The 19,902-nt window shown below is 38.0% G+C and overlaps 1 non-coding gene across 1 annotated transcript; it reads right to left on the reverse strand.

Moving 5' to 3' along the window:
- Nucleotides 1–14,458: 14,458 nt before the first annotated feature.
- Nucleotides 14,459–14,540, reverse strand: TRNAL-AAG. The gene has a single exon. It is a non-coding gene; the product is annotated as a tRNA-Leu (tRNA).
- Between the last annotated feature and the right edge of the window lie 5,362 nt (nucleotides 14,541–19,902).

Raw genomic sequence — 19,902 nt, forward strand, 5'->3', positions numbered from 1 at the left:
TTTGTGGTGCATAGATGACATTTTTTATGTCAGATAACAGTATGCAAGACTGAGCAAAATTGCAAAGTGCTACCTGCTCTTATAACAGCAGTCTGTTCAAAACTCAAAAAGAGTGGTTTATGTACAGTACGTACTAACAAGATATAAGTATTAGTATATTATTATATACTTCAAACAGAGAATAAAGTTCTAGCCCTAGATTTTTTCTTTTAATATCTATATAGATAGATAGCATTATCAGAAAAATGGCCACACAGTATTTAATGCCACTGCCAGAAAAGAATGCCTCTGCTTGGCAAAAGAATGGCTGTAAAATTAAATGAAAGCATGAGATATGGTGGTTATGATGCTCCATATCATGGCATACACACGTAACACAAGTGCAGTGGAACAAAATCCAGAGATAAGAGTTTGTAGATGTCATGCAGATGACAGAAATATGGTCCGAGACCAGCGGAGTTACTGCCTCAGTTTAAATGCACAATGGTTTATTATTTTGTTTACTTAATAGATAAACATAAATAATTGCACTTCTCTCTTACGTTAATACCATTTGTTGATTGTTACTCTTTCTGTATTTGGGTAGGAAAAAAGGTATGGGAAATGTGCCTTTGAAGAGTCTGTAGAGAGAACTGTCTGGATTTCTCACATACGTGCCATATGAGAGGACATTAGCAGTCAGAAGCACAACTGTGACTGACTCATTGGATCCTGGTTCTTTTAGGTTTAACTTGATGCACTTGAACACCCAAGTCAGAACTAGAACTTCTTCTGTTAACAGTACAGTCAATTTTTGTAGTATCTCACAGAGTAGCAATCTCAGGAAGCTACGGAGGGCTCAATTCCTTGTTTGCCATTCCCTATCTCCCACCTCTTGGGACAATGTCTGGTGAGGAAGAAAAGAAAAGATTTTCTACTGGGTACAACTCCCAGCTCATCCTTTAGAAACTGAAACAATAAAGAAAGAAAGTCTATGAGAATGATCTGGTGACTAATTCACTAAGAAATTCACCAGCAAAGAGGAAAATAAAGGAGACTAAAGAAGACCTGGTCCCCAGTCTCGCTGCAGTTTATACATAGTATACAGTTTATGAACATGCATCCTCATTCTCTCCTTTGTTTGTTTACACTTTATGCAGGTCAGGGGAGAAAGAACGTATGTTCAGGCTTTGTATCCAGCTCCTCAAATGAGTTAAGTGGAAAAACGTCTCATCCCTGACCAGAAAGGCTGATGAATCTCACTTGTGAGCTAAATACTAAACAACATCTTTATTAAGCTATAGAATATCTTAAGCATGTATGGGTGCAAACCTTGATGTACATAGGAATCTGTAATAGTGGAAATTGAGGTGCCTGGAGAATTTAGGCTCCACCGCAGCTGAGAGCTACGAGAAACTCACAGGCAGGTACAGGCTCCTGCTGACACAAACAGGCAGTTAATTCTTCAGAGATTCCAGCTCTTGGTTTGTCTCCTAATGGAAAAAAAGTGTTTTCAGATGACGTAAGCTTTGGTCAGAGACTTTTTACAAAGCTAAGGGGTTTTTTTTATAATTTACATCATCCATATGTCCTGAGAGGTGCCAAGTTTTCAGTTAAATGTGGCCCCGGCAGAGTTGCAATGAGAACCCCACACCATCCCGCTTCCAAAGCACCTTTGTCATACAAACACCCCAAGGCACTGTATGCTTCAAAGGAATTCAAGGGAGTCCACATAAGAGCTATATAAAAAGCAGACTGCCAATCTGACCCTTAAAACAGGTAGCGAGGGAATATTTCCTAGACTCAAAAGTCAGCAAGATCATAGAATCATAGAATAGTTTGGGTTGGAAGGGACCTTTAAAGGTCACTTAGTCCAACCCCCCCCTGCAATGAGCAGGGACATCTTCACTTAGATCAGGTTGCTCAGAGCCCCGTCCAACCTGACCTTGAATGTTTCCAGGGATGGGGCATCTACCACCTCTCTGGGCAACCTGTTCCAGTGTTTCACCACCCTCATTATAAAAAATTTCTTCCTTACATCTAGTCTAAATCTATGCTCTTTTAGTTTAAAACCATTACCCCTTTGTCCTATCGCAACAGGCTGTGCTAAAAAGTCTGTCCCCATCTTTCTTATAAGCCCCCTTTAAGCATTTAAAGGCCACAATAAGGTCTCCCCAGAGCCTTCTCTTCTCCAGGCTGAACAACCCCAACTCTCTCAGCCTGTCTTCACAGGAGAGGTGTTCCATCCCTCTGATCATTTTTGTGGCCCTCCTCTGGACCCGCTCCAACAGGTCCATGTCTTTCCTGTGCTGAGGACTCCAGCGCTGGCTGCAGTACTCCAGGTGCGGTCTCACAAGAGCGGAGTAGATACACATGGTAGAGCAATAACATCCAACTGCACAAATATGTAGATTCCGGGAATGTATTTTAATATATTTTTTTACTTGGAAAACATGGATCCTATTTAATGTAGCCTCCCTGAGATTCTTTTAAACGTTGCTCTGATTATTCCATCAAACTGATGAACAAAATTTTTGTAAGCAAAATGTTTTTCCTCAAATAAAGTCTCAGTAAAATAAATAGATGTTTTGCTTACAATAGAAGTCCTTATATTTGTTGAACACAGCTTTTATTTTTAATTAATTTATACAATGATTTTAATTAGAATGCTCCAAAAACAGAAATACGGAATACTTCTGATTTAGGGCACCAAAATACAGTACTTCTGCCCTTACCAAATTATCTCTTTTCTATGAAATTGAGGCAAAGAAGTAAAACAGACTCTATGAAAGAGCAAAAGGAAAGTTTCTAATTAAACAGACATATATATACTTTTAAAGCTGAGAAATATCAAAAAATTTGCAACTCTTTTTTAGAACAGGCTTTTCAATATAGTCCATATTCTTATATAAAGATGAGGAAGGAAACAACGAGCAGCATTTATAACACAAAGCTCAGACTATCTTCCATGGATGAACAGTGGCATAAGACTTAGAAATGAGAGAAGTTCTAATCAACACTAGAGACAAGGAGAGGGGAAAAACCCCACTATCTCTAAAAGAGTATCAAAGTCCATTTCCTCCACCGTCTGAAGCAGTTGCTGAATCTTCGGCCTGTTTGCATTGTAAAATGGATGTTCCTGCTGGTAACAAACTGTGCGTTGGGAAACCTGAGATTCAGTTACCAGCCTTGAGAGGGCTCCTGTGTGCTCATGGACAAGGTAACCAATTAATCAGTGCACTACTTTCCCTAACTATTAATTAAAGATAATAACCCTTGCTTTCTTCCTCCCTTACCTACACAAGGACCTGGAACAGCTGACTCAGATCAGGAAGAAATGCCACTAAGCTCTAAGAGCCTTGTGCTTGTCTCAGGAGATACAGAATATCTCTCCAGATTTTCTTATCACATGTAGCAGTATCTCATATGAGGAGCCTCCGGTCTCAAATGGAGCATGGATGTGCTACGGAAATACAAAGATTAAATGCTCTATTTGCTGCTTCAGTAGTTTATAGCTTTCACACACAGCAAACAAAAAGTCATTGCTCATGCTAAGCATTAAAGGTTACACTAAATGTATACAGGTTTATACAAATGGCCAAGGACGCTTTTTTCACCCAGACATTCATAACAACTCTGCTTCACTATTGCCTGATATTTTACCATCAATTTAAACAAAACCTGTGGCTAACACCACCCAGCTGCACTGGCTGACCAGTAGAAGGCACAAACACCATCCTTGAAATTGTGCCATAAGAGGAGTTACTCACTTCACCGAGAATTCCTGTGATGCACAGTAACATTAGTGTGTCTGAGGGGTAGCAGGAACAGCTCAATTTACTTTCTTTGCTTGGGATGTTTGTGAGCAGTAAAAACACAGCATCACCCAGAGAGGCCAGGAAATGAAAAAAATGTTGTATGTATATTAAGAGGAAAAATCTTTTTTCATAGGTCTTCTATGTTTTATAGACAATCATTTACTTAGAAATAGTTCTTGCAGTGAATTTTTACAGCCACAGCTTAGGCCGTGCTTCTGTGGATAAATGGTTAAGAGCTATTTTTCCATAAGGTAGCGAGAGAGAAAACCCATAAAATTTGTCATCAGGCTTCAAAAGTGTGCTATTTTCAAACAGTACAAATTGTGACTGGCTCAGCACCATATGGTATTTAATTTTCTCTAATGTATGCATGTGCACAAATTGCATTTAGGTAACTGGAATGCTGTCAGTCTGAAGATAATTCTACACAAACTCTAACAGGTAGAAAGCAAAGGTCTCTGATAATATCTGAATCATTTCAAAAGATGGACTTTTTATTCATGCACCATTCAAGTAAACATGAAGAAATGTTAAAAGCTAGGTTCTTGGCTAGATCTGAGATTTTATTTCTGAACCATGGCTTGATTCAAAAAAGAAATGCTCAAAATAAATATATGTGGTATTCAAAACCATCTTCCTGGATTTTTATTATATACAGCTTTCATGGAAAACTGATGAGTTGCTCCCACTAAGAATAATGTCTGTATTGTACCCTGCCATAGTAGCATGAGACAATGTGGTACAAATTCAGGAGAAATCTGTGAAAATTTTTTCTGCTTCAGGTATGATTATTCTGTAAATATTTGTGCTGTATTTCCTTCCTTTTGTTCTTTGAAAGTTTTAGGAAGTAAAACACAGTGGCCAGATCTTAAGCAGGGGCTATGTATACTGCTTCTCTGCCTTCTTTACAACTATACCCTCATGTACAATCTGAGGGTCAGCTTGACACCATTTAAGTGTGAATATATGAACTGACTATATGATTTCTATCATCTACTTTATTTTAAAACCACCTTTTTGTTTACTTTATTCCTTAAGAATGACTGGAGACCAGTCAGTTAAAACTGCACCTGAGTCATATTTTAGAACGAACATAGTTTGCTTTCAGAGAAGTTATATTAGCCTAGATATTCAGAAATCACTACTGTGATAAAATTACTTTGCTGACTTGAGAGGGAGGATCATGGCTGACGTGGAGCAGTGTCAGTTGAACCTGTGACTGCCTCTTTCACCAACTTAAATCCCAATCGCCCAATCACAAAATAAATGTCAGGAATAGGATCAAAATTTGGTCAGAAAGAAAAAAAATTAGAAATGGACATTTGATGTGTACTACAGTGATACAATGGAGAGGACACAAGTAACAGGTGAAAAAACAATCTTAGCTGATAGCTGGTGAAGAGATGCTCTGCTTTGTACTTAGGATAGCGCCCATTGCAGCTGTCTGTCACACAGTCACAAAAAAACCTTAAGACAGAGAAGAATAAAATGACACCCATCAGTGGAATGCAAATGAAACATGAGACAGCTTGGAAGGAATGGAAATGTGAAATGTAGTGATGGCACTTGTATTAGAAGCTGTGAGCCAGTGACAAATGACCAAAATCAGAATAATGTGCTCTGCCCTGCCAGTTAGCCAAGAGCAGCACCCTCCTTTCAAACTCTGAAAGGGATATGGTCTGGAAATAGAAGGGAATTCTATCCAAACTTTGGGCAATCAGCAATGATTAGCAGTTGACCTTGAACCTTCCATTTACGTAGGCCGTTTTATAAACATGATTTGGAGGAGAAGCTGCATTTCGCTTTTCTTTATAGCTATGAACACTTAGATACCATAGCAGTGATTTAGAAAAACTAATTTTATTGAAATATAAAATGCTATATTATTAACATATATTCAGAATGGAAGTTAGCATTATGCTGTTGAATATGATTACCCTAGTACTGTGTATCAGTACTGTGCCATCAAAGGCAACAAAGCCCTAAGCCAAGACAGGGTATTTAAGTGGGTTGATTTCTCTGAGGTAGTAAGAGACAGTCCATAAATATATTGCATCTGAATTGATAAGTAGGAAGAGGATCGCAAACATGCAATAGGCAAAAATTCTTGACTTCTCAGCAGTAGGTAACACTGATCTAAGGTCAGTAAGGCTTAAAGGTCTGAAAATGAATGATAGAGTAAGTCTGGGTCACACAGCAACTTCTCAATAACTTTATTATGTTGCTGATAGATGTCCATAGAGGAAATGTTTGAAAACACTACTATCCCAGCTGCTCCTCTGTAGACTTTGAGGAAGAATGTATGTGTGGAACTCCTATTCTCTTTCAAGGCAAAGTCACTCCTGCTAGCTCATGCCATCTGCAATGGCAGTGTCAACTGATGTAACAGATTTTCCGCTAAAACTAATAAGGAATACACACATGATATCTTTCATAAGCCCTGCTGTGGGCAGTCATGTCCAGCAGAAAGCTAATGACAAGTAGCCAAAGAGGAAGAGATAAAAGGTGGGAGACTCAGCATAACAGTTTGCAAAATGGATATACATATAAATCTTTACAGACAAAAATCGTAGCTATGTGCATTTGAGGACCAAGATAAATAATGAATGTGATATCAGTTATATTTCTCAGAAATTCTTAGTAGTTTCTTAAGTTAGGTTGGAATACTTCAAATTGATTAATCTGAAAACAGTATAATATAACCTAAATAAGAGATATTAGAAAGATTTTCAGGTACACTGAAATATGAAACAACATAACTGTATGCAAGAATCACTTTACCCTTTTTGCTTGTTCATGGGAATTTATCACAAGTTTCATAATATTTGCTATAGTTAAAAATCTCCTGGAATCATCTGACCACTTGGAACCCCAGCATTTGCTAAAAATAAGTAGATGTCATCTGATTATGAAGAAAAGCCAAGACAAAAAAAAAAAAAAAATCAACCAAGTACACATTAAGAGCTTACAGATTATAAACTCCTTTAATTATTGTAATGGTTAGGCAGACAAAAAAAAAAAAAGAGTTCTGAAGTCAGCTAGTGAAACGAACCAAGCTCCTCTCATACCCTTCTTGCAATCCTTTGGGAACAAACGGTGAAATAGAGATTCTGTACTGACGTATATAGCACATTGAGATATAAAGGAGCACTCAGGACAAAATAATTTTGCATAAGGTGAATATATTATTTTAACTGAAGTTCACTGTAAAAGGAACAGAGAAGGTTCCCATCTGAATCCCTAGACAGGTTTGGGGATGAAGGGTCTCAGGAGAGGTGATACCTGAAGTTGAACTAATGTGTTATACACAAACAGACAAAATGAATGCCAGCAACTCACCAGAACTAGGTGGTATTCATCTAAGAGTTCAAATGAACTTAATGATAAAACAGATTAATTACTAAACATAGCATGCAACCTCTCACTTAAAGCTCAGTACATGAAGGCTAGAGGTACAAAAAACACCACAAAAAACCTTCCATAGCAAGCAAATCAGTAGAAAGCATAAATTACTGAATGTCTCTGTAAATATGTTTGTGAAAATTAAATCCAGAGACTTCTGTGAAGAGAAGTTCTGCCCCAGAAGTATACTGATACTATTTGACAAAGTCAGCAATCACAGAGATTGAAGTGATTAATACAGCCTGTCTGGATTTCCAAAAGACTTTTCACAATGATCTTCACTGCAGACTCTTACGGAAAACAAGCAGCCATCACATCAGTGCAGGGGATCCTTACATAGACAAATGTAATGAATAAATGGTTAAGAGCTCAGAAACAGAAAGTAGGAGCGAAATGTTAATTCCTGTGCTGCAGGGAAATCAGTAGTAGAGTTCTGTGCTATTCAACACCTTTATAATTAACCTGGTAAGGACACTGAAGAAGGGACTGTGCTTCTGATGATGCAAAGTAATTCAAGATACTAAGGATGATGATGGCAGATTATGAAGGATCTTACAAACTGAGTAACTGGATATACAAATGGCAGTTGAAATTCAGTGCAGGTAGGTGTAAACTGATACACACAGGGAAAAGCAATCCTAGGTTCACATACAAAACAAGAGGCTTTCAGCTGACTAATAGCACTCAGAAGCAAAACTTTGGGGTTATTATAAACCATTCTATGAAAGCTATCCAGCTAAGTGCTGGATAGCATTAAATAAAAAAAAAAAAAAAAAATCAATTACCTATGCAATGTTCTTGTTATCCCAAATGTTCTCTCTTAGGAAAGGAGGTAGTTCCTCACCCAGCAGGTAAAACTGTAGTTCTTCTTGCCAAAGGATTTTGTGAATGCAAAAGATTTCTTAGAAGAGACATTCATGGGAGGCCACCAAGAGAAACTGCAAGAGACTCAGGCGTCCTCCACAGCTGAGAATAGTTGGAGTGTTTTAGGGACTATTACCCGGTATGTTTGTCCTTCTCTTATTCTTCCTCATATGTCCACTTCCTGCAGACTTACCTGTCTCCACTAGATCTTTGGTCTGAACCAGCATGCTGCTCTTATATTCATATGTTAACTTCATTTTATAACCCATTTAAAAAAAATTGGAATAGCAACACTATACAACAAAATCATGTGGTACTCTATATACCATATTTAGGAAAGCAATCCCTCATGTTTTCTCTACTAGTGACTCCCCATGCTCAGAAGACCTGCTTCCATTTTAGGTGGTAGCATGCAAAAGAAATAATTTTGGAAATCCCTGAAACATTAACTTTTATCAAGAAAACATGCAACAGCAGATCTGAGAACTTAAGGGAAGGATGGGATGTTTTAAAAAGGCTTACAGTGAGAGAGGACAAGACCTCTTTACTTTAATATACACCTAACTCAAGACTCAAATACAAAATAAAAGCATGCTCAGCAGAGACTGCAGCTGGCCAAAAAAGTCTTGAGTTAATGAGCCTTTGTTTTAAATGATCATGATCATGTTTAAAGAAATTGTCTTAAAGAAATCCCCCCAAAATGACAACACATCAACAACAGCAATGATTTACTGGAAATAACCAATAAGATTCTCCTCAGAGAGTCTACTGTGCAGAAGACTAAGTAAAGGCTAAAGTAGCTAATACTTTTCTCCGACATGTATAGCAAAATGTATAGTCAGCATTTTATGATCTAAAATGCATCGGAGACAAAAGGCTAATGTCAGAAAGAAATATCGGAAGATGGAGGTATAGATCAGTATCAAAGCGACAAAGAGGTGTTGCTTTTGTTAAATAATTTGGTACTTTTGTACCTTAAATTGTGTGGGGGTTTTCTCTTGATATTGCTCTTTTTTGTGACTGGTAGAAAAAAGAAGAGAGAAATAAATGGAATATAATGATATCCTAAATACCATCCTTCAAAGCAGATTCACAGGCTGTTTGATTTTCTAGATTTCAGATGGTTTCTTGGCTTTCATTTGCCTGTCGGTTTTCCTTCTAGAGGATTTTAAACCTGTATAAATATGAGCAAAAATAACCAAACCAGTCTAGTATGTTGGTATTTTTTTGTAGAATAGCTTCCCACTGGCAAAACATGTTCTTTAACATCAAGCTGTACTTATCAAAGTCACAAAGCTTCACATACTGTAGGGTTTATCACTAAAGACATACACAGAGATATTTAGAATATTATCCTGCTAGTGAACAAGAGTATTCTAACTATATTCTATATAAAAAGTCACAAACTTCATATTCACCAAAGGCAACTTTAGACATAGGCCTCCTAGGCTTGAATTTAAGGGACAACTCCAAATTACAGAAGTTACATCTCTTCAAATTCTGTTTAAAATTAATTATATCTAATTACCGGAGGGATCTTGGACTAGGTGTTTCTGATGAAGCTATTGTACTTTGTGTCTAATAGAGTGAGCTCTACTTTAAATTTTATATCCTTGGTCACAATCTGGCTTCCTGATATATAAAAAGGACAGCACAACATGTTGTCAGAAGAGACCATAACCCACGCAAAGCAAGGATTTGCTGTTTTATTTGAAACCCTGTCAGTATGTGAAAGTCAAAAGAAAAATGAAGAGTACCTAGAAAACATTCTTATCTTTATCTCAGTGAACTTGCTGAGGATTGGAAATAATAGAAACAAGATTTCCACATCCATGTGAATGCCTTGGGGAAAAATAACAGAGAAGAGGACCTACCTCTTTCATTGCACACAGTGGGCAAGGAAGTCCTGGAAGTCTTAACTCATTTTATTAGAAACCAACTGAAAATATGCCACTTCTTAGAATGAAATCCTAATACTTAGGAACTACTGTAATCCAAGAAAACAACTGAAACACTGCTGAAAACAACCTAAGAAGAAAATAGTGAAGGGACTCCAGTTAGAATTCACAAAAAAAAAGGTGTTACAAAAACATCACTAAGTCAAACATATGGGTTAACAGTTTCATCAAAATTAGGAAGATAAATAGCAGATAAGAAATTCTGTATTAACAAGCATTCACAAGAGAATATCAGGTTTATCTTGAGGTAGCATCATCCTATCTGCACACTAGTTGATATACAGCACCAACAAGCTGATAAAAATATTTTTACTGAGAACAAGGACAGGTCCTGGCAAGCCAGATTACATAATTAGTCAGCTGAAGTGAGCAATTTCAAACCCTACACAGTAGCTACAAGATAATTCATTTACCTCTTGCAATAAACTGATATAGGGAATGTTTTAATAAAAGAGCAAAGAGATACTTGCAGATATTTCGAGCAGACACATGATGACGTGATAATGGCTCTGTCACCCCCAGATGAAAGCAGACACTGAGGAAAATGATGACAAGGACACAAGGATGATATACTAAGTTCATTCTCAAAAGATCCCATCCATGACAAAAGCATTCAAATACATGGGACATATATAATCATCAAGCCATTTAAGAACATATGAAGCTGTAGCTGACATGAAAAGCCTCCCAGAAATGTGTAGATGGTCCTTGAGAACTTGCTGTACAGTACTGCACAGGTGAAACAGCTTTAACTGCTCCTCTAAAATAATTGTTTTGTGAGACCACAACTTTGCAACACTCATGAAAAAAAAAACAATAAAATATTGCAGAGAGTAAAGACAACACTCTGACATGCCCCAGTACTCACATTTAATGTTCCTACTAAGCCAGTCACCACTCAAGCAAACAAGATCAAATATGATTTAGGAGCCTGTCTCCAAGTGGAAGCTTTGATTCATACGTCTTTTGTGCTCTGACAGAGAGAAAAGAAAATGATGCGCAAATTGAGAAGAGTCTACTAGCACTTGTATTTGCCACAATGATATTTCATAAATACTCATATGTGTTAGATCACACACAATGTAGATGATAATTTTAAAATATCTTGCAAGAACATTTAACTGCTATTTTAGATATTTAATTTTCAGAAATAGTTTTGAAATCTCACATAACCCGGAAACTCTAATTGCAAATAAAATCATCCAGAATAATACAGGAATCAGATAATAAAATTCCTTCAGAAAAAGTAATCTATGTCAAGTCAATCCTTGTATTTATTTCAGATCTGGTCTACAAAGGTGCAAGGCCATTTTGAGAAACCCTGACATCAACCTTATTTGACTATGAAACCTATGATGACTACATAATAAAATTTGCTGAAGTCTGATCATTTGTTGCTAACAATAAATACTTTTTTACAGAAATCACGTAAAACAACCAGAAAAACAAATGTTGAGATGGACAGATGGGCTGGTCTAATGTGACTCAGCATACAGAACAATTTCTGCACGAGATCTTCATGGTCTCAAAAGGTCCTTATCTGTCCAATTACACAAAATAGCTGAAGGGGGGTTTTGTCTGGTTGGTTGGGGGGTTTTGTTTGTTTGTTTTTCACTTTGTTTTTACTCTGGTACATAAACACCCATTTAAGGTTGTTTTTTTTTTTCCACTTTCCAAAACTTTAGTCTCTCCCAGACGTTCTGACATTGCTAAATGGAGTGTTCTGTCTTCAACACATGGCATCCCAAAATAGGTATTGAGTGATCTCCTTCTGCAAGCAGAAAAATGCTTGACTTTTTGAATTATTTTAGAAGAAAATCACTCATAAATACTCACAATCTAATGAGATGACTGAAAGACTGTTCAGATGGTACAACGTATGATTTGCAATATAGCTGCATCAGGCAGCAGAAGTATTCTGGCCCTTTTAAAGCTGAGAAATTAAATAGGTAGGAAACACTGTCCTGCACAGTCACTGGTTGATAGGAGATTGAACAATGCTTTTGTCCCGTTACTCCTGTGACCCACTGACTCCAAAGAACTCATGATGGGTTAAAGCACTTATAGTAAAGACTGCAATGATAGTGTGACCAGACAGCAAAGCTACAGTCTTTTTCATCCTGAAGATTAAATACATATGGAAACAATATACATAATTGACGGTTCTGAAGGTCACAGCTGAGTGGTGAAAGGTACACTTCTACAAACTGGCAGCTGAGACTGGGACAAATTAGGACAGTAAGAAAAAGACGAGAAGTGCTTCTGTCTGAGGAATGAGATGATCAGGTGAGTGTCACAATAGAACATTAACAGCATCTGAAGAAAATCAAGAATTAGGTGTGCTTGCCGGTCTAATATGAAAAGTTGCTGGACACCTGGAGCTGTTTGGCTGTGTTATCTCCCTTTGACAGACACAAAGAGCTATTAATCATAATGTTGTCTTAATTAATATAATAATCTCTTCTTGCTTCAGGTTAGATGGTGAAGATATTGAGAAGCTGTTTAACAGGAGGGTTTTTAGGAACATAGAAAGGAAATTCAGTACATTGTCCTACGTTTTCTTTAAAAATAGCTATGTGTAATCACCAGAACCCTACTGTTGGGGGAAATGTCTCACATGATTTAGGTGCTGACTGAGTCTTCTGCACTGCAGTACTGTTAAAAGGTATTACTGTCTGCCATCTATTAGGGAGCTCTGGTCTAAACTTGAATAGCCTTAATGTCATTATGAGTTGCTCACACAGTGAAGGTATGACATTTAGAAGCAGACACAGTCTCTCTTTCTTTTTCTGTGTAACTGCTGGCAAGTCTGGAAACTGCTGCCATAGGGTGATACCACAATGTGCAGATACCACAATTACAAAAAAACAAATTACTGTATTCCTTCCTGAAGGACTTTATTAACTTATTTAATAGTAGTTGTAGTACCATCTAATTGACAAGACACAGAGCTGTGATTCCAGACACCTGGGCCATGCCCCTTCCATTTGGGCTAATGGGATGGCTTTCCATCAGTGACAACAGCCCAGTACTTTCAGAAATGTTCTTCGCTGCTATATTCTCTACAGCATAATTTGGGATACTCTATGACCTTTAATTAATGAAAACACAACTATATTTTCAAATACTTTGTAAGCAACTGGAAATACAAACTTTCCACAGCCAAGTAAACGTAGTGGAGATGTCTTTAGAGGCATCTGTAGAGGTGGGGAAAGAGAAGAGGATGGAAGATAACATTAAAAAAAACAGGGAAGGGGGCAGGGAAGGAGGGCAAGAGCAGGGGAGGGAGGGCAGGAATGGGACGGTAGTCCAGGGTCTGTGGCAAACAGTAAAGCAGAATATTTAGAGATGTCAGAGAAGTAAAGGTATCTCCAGTGACAAGATCATTTGAATTTTAAAATAGGGTCTCTGTAAGCAGTTAGGTAAGGAGATGCCAAGGAAGGGGGTGGGAAAGAGTTAAGGATGAAATGAATTTTTTAGGACGGATCTACCTTCGAATATCATGAGCACTGGAAGGCTAGCACAAGTTGCTGCCATTTTAAGCACTAAGTAAGTGCTCTATGCCAGTCAGACATATTTTGAGATCAAATTCCTGTAAAAGCAGGTATTTAGGCCTGTATGAGGGTATTATTGCACATTCACAGGAAGAATTCAAGTGATTCCTGCAAAGACAGAAAGCTCAATTTTTGAGAGAGAGAGTGATTCTGCAAGAAGGTCTGATTTCTTAGACTGATTGACTTGGTATATAGGTGTGGGAAGAAAGTTATTTGTGACACCTGTGTCTGGAAGTTGACAGTAACCCTGAGGTGTTGGGCTCACTTCAAAATTCATATATGATGCCAGTGCAGAACTAGTGCACTAACTGGGGAAGCTGGTTACCCAGGTTGTCCCTGCAGACCAAGCTGTGGGAAATCAACTCAGATGACAGTGTTTCATAGGACTTTTCATGTCTCTCTCTGTTAGGAAAGCAGATTGCCTCAGTTGAGCTGAGCATAGAGTCATGAAGTCCACATAATAGAATAGAAAAGACTATTTCAGTTGGAAGGGACCTACAATGATCATCTAGTCCAATGGCCTGACAAAAAGTTGAAGCATGTCATTATTAAGGGCATTGTCCAAATGCCTCTTAAACGCTGACAGACATAGACCACCTCTCTAGAAACCTGTTGCAGGTGCATCGATGCTGACTACAACAGGATGTTCTTACTTTCTGGTTATACTGTGTTTAATGCACCGCACCCCAGGATGGGGTTTGCTCTCTTGGCTACTAAGGGCACACCCCTGACTCATATTGTGCCTGCTGTCACACACCCCTGACTCCAATTGAGCCTGCTATCAGCCAGCACCCCCACATCCCTTTCTGCAGGGCTGATCTCCAGCCACTCCTCTCCCACTCTGTACTTGTGCCCAACTTTCCTCTGTCCTAGAAAATATTCTTGGCAGCGGTGGGATTCGAACCCACGCCTCCGAAGAGACTGGAGCCTTAATCCAGCGCCTTAGACCGCTCGGCCACACTACCCAGCTGAGAAGACTCTCTCCCTCTCCAGCAACTGTATCCTCCAACCAAAAGGCAACTCTTCGCAGGATGTTTTAAAACAAATAATGCCCATCCACGACTTAAATATAGTAGGAAAAAGGACCAATAATGGCTCTTTCTATAGGTAGAGACAGACACTGCTTGCAGTGCACCACATATTTCTGGTCCCCTTGTTAGCTGTCAGGGAACATCAGCTGGAAAGTTCTAGAAATATCTCCTTGCCTATGAACCTGTGATCCCTTCCCAAGAAAAGAAAGGGTGATGGTATATTTTGGGGAGGAATGTGCGTTGACTTTGCATTCAACTTTATATTTTCATAGTTTTGGAGTGTAGTGAGACTGGGGCAATGAAACATCTGTCCCTTCATGCAAACACATGAGGCTACAAATACATATTGACCTGGTAGAAGGTCAACTGCAACAGCTATAAGATCTTGTCCCCTGGATTTGAGTACCATCTACAGAAAACAGTGGGACCAAATGATCAGAAAGATATTTTTTTTTTAGTGTTAACCTCTATTATTCTACGTAATCTACCAGAGTCTGCCAGTTATGTCCTCACATGTTTTTGTTAAACTTCCTTAGGCTATTTCAACTTCTAAGTGCATGCATTTATCCATATATCTGCTTAACCAAATTAGAGGATACATATTGAAATATTTTCCACCCTTGTTCGTGCATCTGTCACTGTACATACAGTGGCTTGAATAGCAGCAGTATTTAAAAGATATTAATGAAAAGTAAAGGAAGAAAATAACTGGTATTATCTAAGGCAAGGTAGAACTGCAAATGACAGGGAAGGACTGTTTTCAAGGACACAAGTGATTAGGGCAGATCATGTAGGCTAATTTTGATTTCAAGGCCACAACTTTGACCCACTGACTGGGATTTCCCACAGAAGCATTCAGTCTGCTTTGTTGACATTGAGATATGAGGAATCTACCATTGCCTTCACGCTTTGCTTTGGTGGATGCTTACCCTGCATGCAAAAAAGGTGTGTCTGATAAGTAATTTCATTTTGTCTGCCTGAATTCTTACATCTTTTGTTTCCATAGTGGTGTTTGTTGCTAGATTAAACAGTTCTTTAATATCCTCTACTTTCTCCCTGTGAAGGTAGAAAATATGATCTAGATAACCCCTCAGTCCTCTTTTTTTTGAGATAAATACATGGATCTCTTAAAGGCTCTGTTAACATTAAATATTCTTTGTGTTTCTGAAGGTTTCTGACATTCTACAATTTTCTAACATTTTCTTCCATTGAAAATATGGTATTAGAACTGTAGTACTCTAGTATTTGTGTAGTATTCCCCTATACTTCTCTTCCTATACCTGTAGGAAGAGGTGAAAACATCCTCCTACTTGCTACTTCCTCTACATGCAGCAAAGGATCACTATAGCTCTTTTTTGCCATTTGTAGTTCCTTCCGAGCATGTCTTTAGGAACTCTTGCCAAATTGTTTGCCCGTGACAGCCTCCCCAAATCAATTGTTGCAGTACAATTTCTTAATTTTTTTCTTATACATTCCAGAATTCTTTTACTTCTTGTTTGAATCACAACACCCATCAAAAAAGTATTTTAATTCTATTTTGAATGAAACTTTATTTTCTAGAAATATAATCTTTACATAAACATCTGCAAGAAAAAAAATAAAAAATTCTGTCTTTCATTCTTTTACCACATAGAGTTCTTGGAGAGACTGTTGCTGGAGACCCAAAGTTCCAATGGCCTTTGCGAGATTTCTATTTAAATAGTAAAATTTGGGGGGCAATGGTCATTTTACTTGTGTGTTCCTTTAATTACTGGTGCCACAGGAAAGATATTTATTACAACAGTGTATCTAGAACTGTACAGAATATAGAGAAGTGTGTGCTCTCAAAATTTACTTTGATCATCTCAAGATTTTTGCAGCACTGTATTTATCTTGCATTGCCTTGACTGTCAATACATCATTGTTTTTATGTTCTTAGAGCAGTAAGAATGAAGACACTCAGAAATGGCATTAGAATTCCAATCGGGGTTTCTTCCAATACTATTCAGTGTAAGTAGTTGAAACAGAACATGTATTTTTATATACTCTGTAGCATTTCTTCCAAGGGGCAACTTTCTATTCACTTATTATTGTGTAGGTTATAAATTGTAGTCTGCATTTCTTCTATCAAAATGCACAGCTAGTGATATTTAACTGTAAAGAAATATATCCTTAGGCAATGAATATAGTCAGAAATTGCTAGATGAATTTAACCAAGAAAAGAACGATCCCTTATTGATGTAGTGCATAAATTTTCATGTGTGGGACAATGGCCCCCATTTATTAACATTTTATCTCCATATTGAAATCCCTGACCTTGCTTCAGCAGTTTTATGGCTAGCAAGATCTCTGGAAGTTCAATTTTTCCCTCTAGAAAAAGAAAACAGCTATGTTGATGGGAATAAATACAACTCAGATGTAATTTTTCTGTTTTTCTTCAGATGTAGCAAAAAGATGAATACCCCTATAGCATAACAATTCAGATAATAAAAAGACCAACTGTCATAAAAGTGGGGAGAGGAAATGCTTTGAAATAGATATCCATATTATACACAAGTGAAACACTGAAAGTAATTTTTTAGTTATGTGGATGCTTAAAGTCATAGGTAAAGATTGCCTAATATTCGTCTACATTTCTCAGAACAGCTGGGCAGGTATGCAGTAAAACCTTTGGACAACCAGTGCTACTGCAGGTGAAACTTAGATTTCTAAGTTCAGGAAAAAAAATCAAGAAAAGTAAGCCTCAAGTCCTTAAGATCTTGAAATGCTTAATATTTGAGGCAATTATTTGTCAATAGCAACTCCCAGAATGTTTAATCTATTTTAAATTGGAAATATCACTGAATTAAAGACCAAATAACTATGAAAGCAAGGGTAAGACCTGCCAGAAACCCATCCCCCGGGAGGTACGGTGTACTTCAGGGCTGGAAGTGGTGCCAGGACTCTGCCAGACTGAATCTTGGTCCTAGAGGGATGTAACTTCAGCTCTAGGGAGATACCTAAGCTCTGCTGGAAAGACAGTCTCAGACGCTCTTTGCCAATTCAGATGAGCTGTATGTCAGAGCTTTACTGTCCTGCATATGATGTATATCTAGAGCATTGATGCCTAGTTTAGCGTGCTATGAATTGCTCTCCCAGAACTGGGTGCCTGACTTCTGAAGCATCACGTCTGCCTACAGGTTTTAAAAACCACACAGGCACCTAAGAATAATAAAACAACAAAACCTAAAACAAAACAAAAGATAACAATATCAAAAAGCTACTAGTCCCAGCATTACATAGAAAGGAAAATAAATTTGATATTTTGTCTGAAAACTCAGAGCAACTACTCTTTACTGGGGAAGAAAAGCTCTATTTTTATATAGAAAGTTAATTTAGCATCACCACCTGACAGAAGGACTCTCCAGCAGGGACTAGTCTTTTTTTCCTTCCTGTTTGACAGACCCACACAGTTTTAAAAGAAGTCTGAGACAGTGAGAGGTGAGTATTCTTTCAGGATGAAGCAGAGGGCCAGTTTCCAGGCAAGCTAGTATAGAGGAAACTTTATAAGTCAAGCCATGACAGATTAATCAATGGGATTTGTTTTGAAGTGATCTGTGTTAAAAAATAGAGGAAGAGATTGGTTTTATTTCTGCACAGTGAAAATACATCTGAAAGGATGCAGAATTGTGTACTCCCAGCATCACAATTTTCCTTTGGACTTGCTCCTTCCAGTGACTGCTTTCTTTAAACGGAAGCAAAAGATGTAACTATTTAAGGATCCTTAAAACCTCTGTTTGATACACAAATGTAAGACTTTTATTAGTCCTGAGACTGCCACTGGGAGTCATAATCTATATAATCCTATTGATGATAGACTGTTAGCCAAAATAAATCAGCTTGCTTGGTCTTAAAAACTCAGAATTTTATAGTGTGAGAGACTGCATATGAAGCAGAAGCAGTAGGCCAGGACAAGAACATAGAAATGTCATTGCATAGGGAGAGGAAAGAAAGAACATGATTCACAAGAACTGGAAGTGCCTGAAAATTACACTTCCAGAAGCTACCATCTGGGTATTAGCATTCCCCTGACCTGGTAAGATTAATTCCAGAGATAGCCTCCACTGAAGGAAAAGCTAGATAGACTAGGACTCTTCAGCATGAAAAACAGGTGTGGGAACTCTACACAATCATGAATAGCACTCAAGAGGTGAACAAAGTATGAATTTCCTACTTGAGAAAGCGAACAAATTAAACTAAGTGGCAGCTTCAAAATAAGCAAGAAGAGACACTCCTTCACATGATAATAACTAAATAATGGAATTATTTTCCATGTGATGCTTGCTTACCAAAAGATTATATGGCTTCAGAAAGGAATTAGATAAATTGATAGAAGAAAGATAATTCAGGATTATTAAACCCAAAGACATTATCTTCAGTATCTGTAAATTTGAACCACAAAATGTTGCAGTTTGAGAAAATATCCATAAATTCTTGTGTTCCTATATTCATAGAAACATAGAATGGTTTGGGTTGGAAGGGACCTTTAAAGGTCACTTAGTCCAACCCCCCCCCTGCAATGAGCAGGGACATCTTCACTTAGATCAGGTTGCTCAGAGCCACGTCCAACCTGACCTTGAATGTTTCCAGGGATGGGGCATCTACCACCTCTCTGGGCAACCTGTTCCAGTGTTTCACCACCCTCATCATAAAAAATTTCTTCCTTACATCTAGTCTGAAGCTACCCCCTTTTAGTTACCATTACCCCTTGTCCTATCACAACAGGCCCTTCTAAAAAGTCTGTTCCCATCTTTCTTATAAGCCCCCTTTAAGTACTTAATTAAGGCAGCAATAAGGTCTCCCCAGAGCCTTCTCTTCTCCGGGCTGAACAACCCCAACTCTCTTATCCTTTCCTCATAGGATATGAGTTGCATGTCTCTGATCATTTTTGTGGCCCTCCTCTGGACCTGCTCCAACAGATCTGTGTCTTGCTAGGCATTCATTACTAGCTGCTGTCAGAGGGAGTGTTAATCATTACCTCTGCAACGCTTAGTTACTCTGTCTTGGTTTGTTGTATGTACTAAACAGGATGCGAAGTGTTAAGAAGGATGGAAGATCTGTACTAGGTTTTAAGGCATTCAGAGAGTATTAAAAGCATCTGATCTGAACTATGCAGAACATAAGACAGTTTTACACTGTGTAATACCAGTGTCTAGCCCACAACTTAATTAAAATGGAGCATCTAAAAACATCCAAGATGGATAAGAGATTTCAAGTGCTGGATGTTTCTTGAAGAAGCAATGACAGGCCAATTCAGCACACTGTCTTCATGGAATTC

This window comes from Aquila chrysaetos, chromosome 5, assembly GCF_900496995.4.
Source record: "Aquila chrysaetos chrysaetos chromosome 5, bAquChr1.4, whole genome shotgun sequence".
NCBI lineage: Eukaryota > Metazoa > Chordata > Aves > Accipitriformes > Accipitridae > Aquila > Aquila chrysaetos.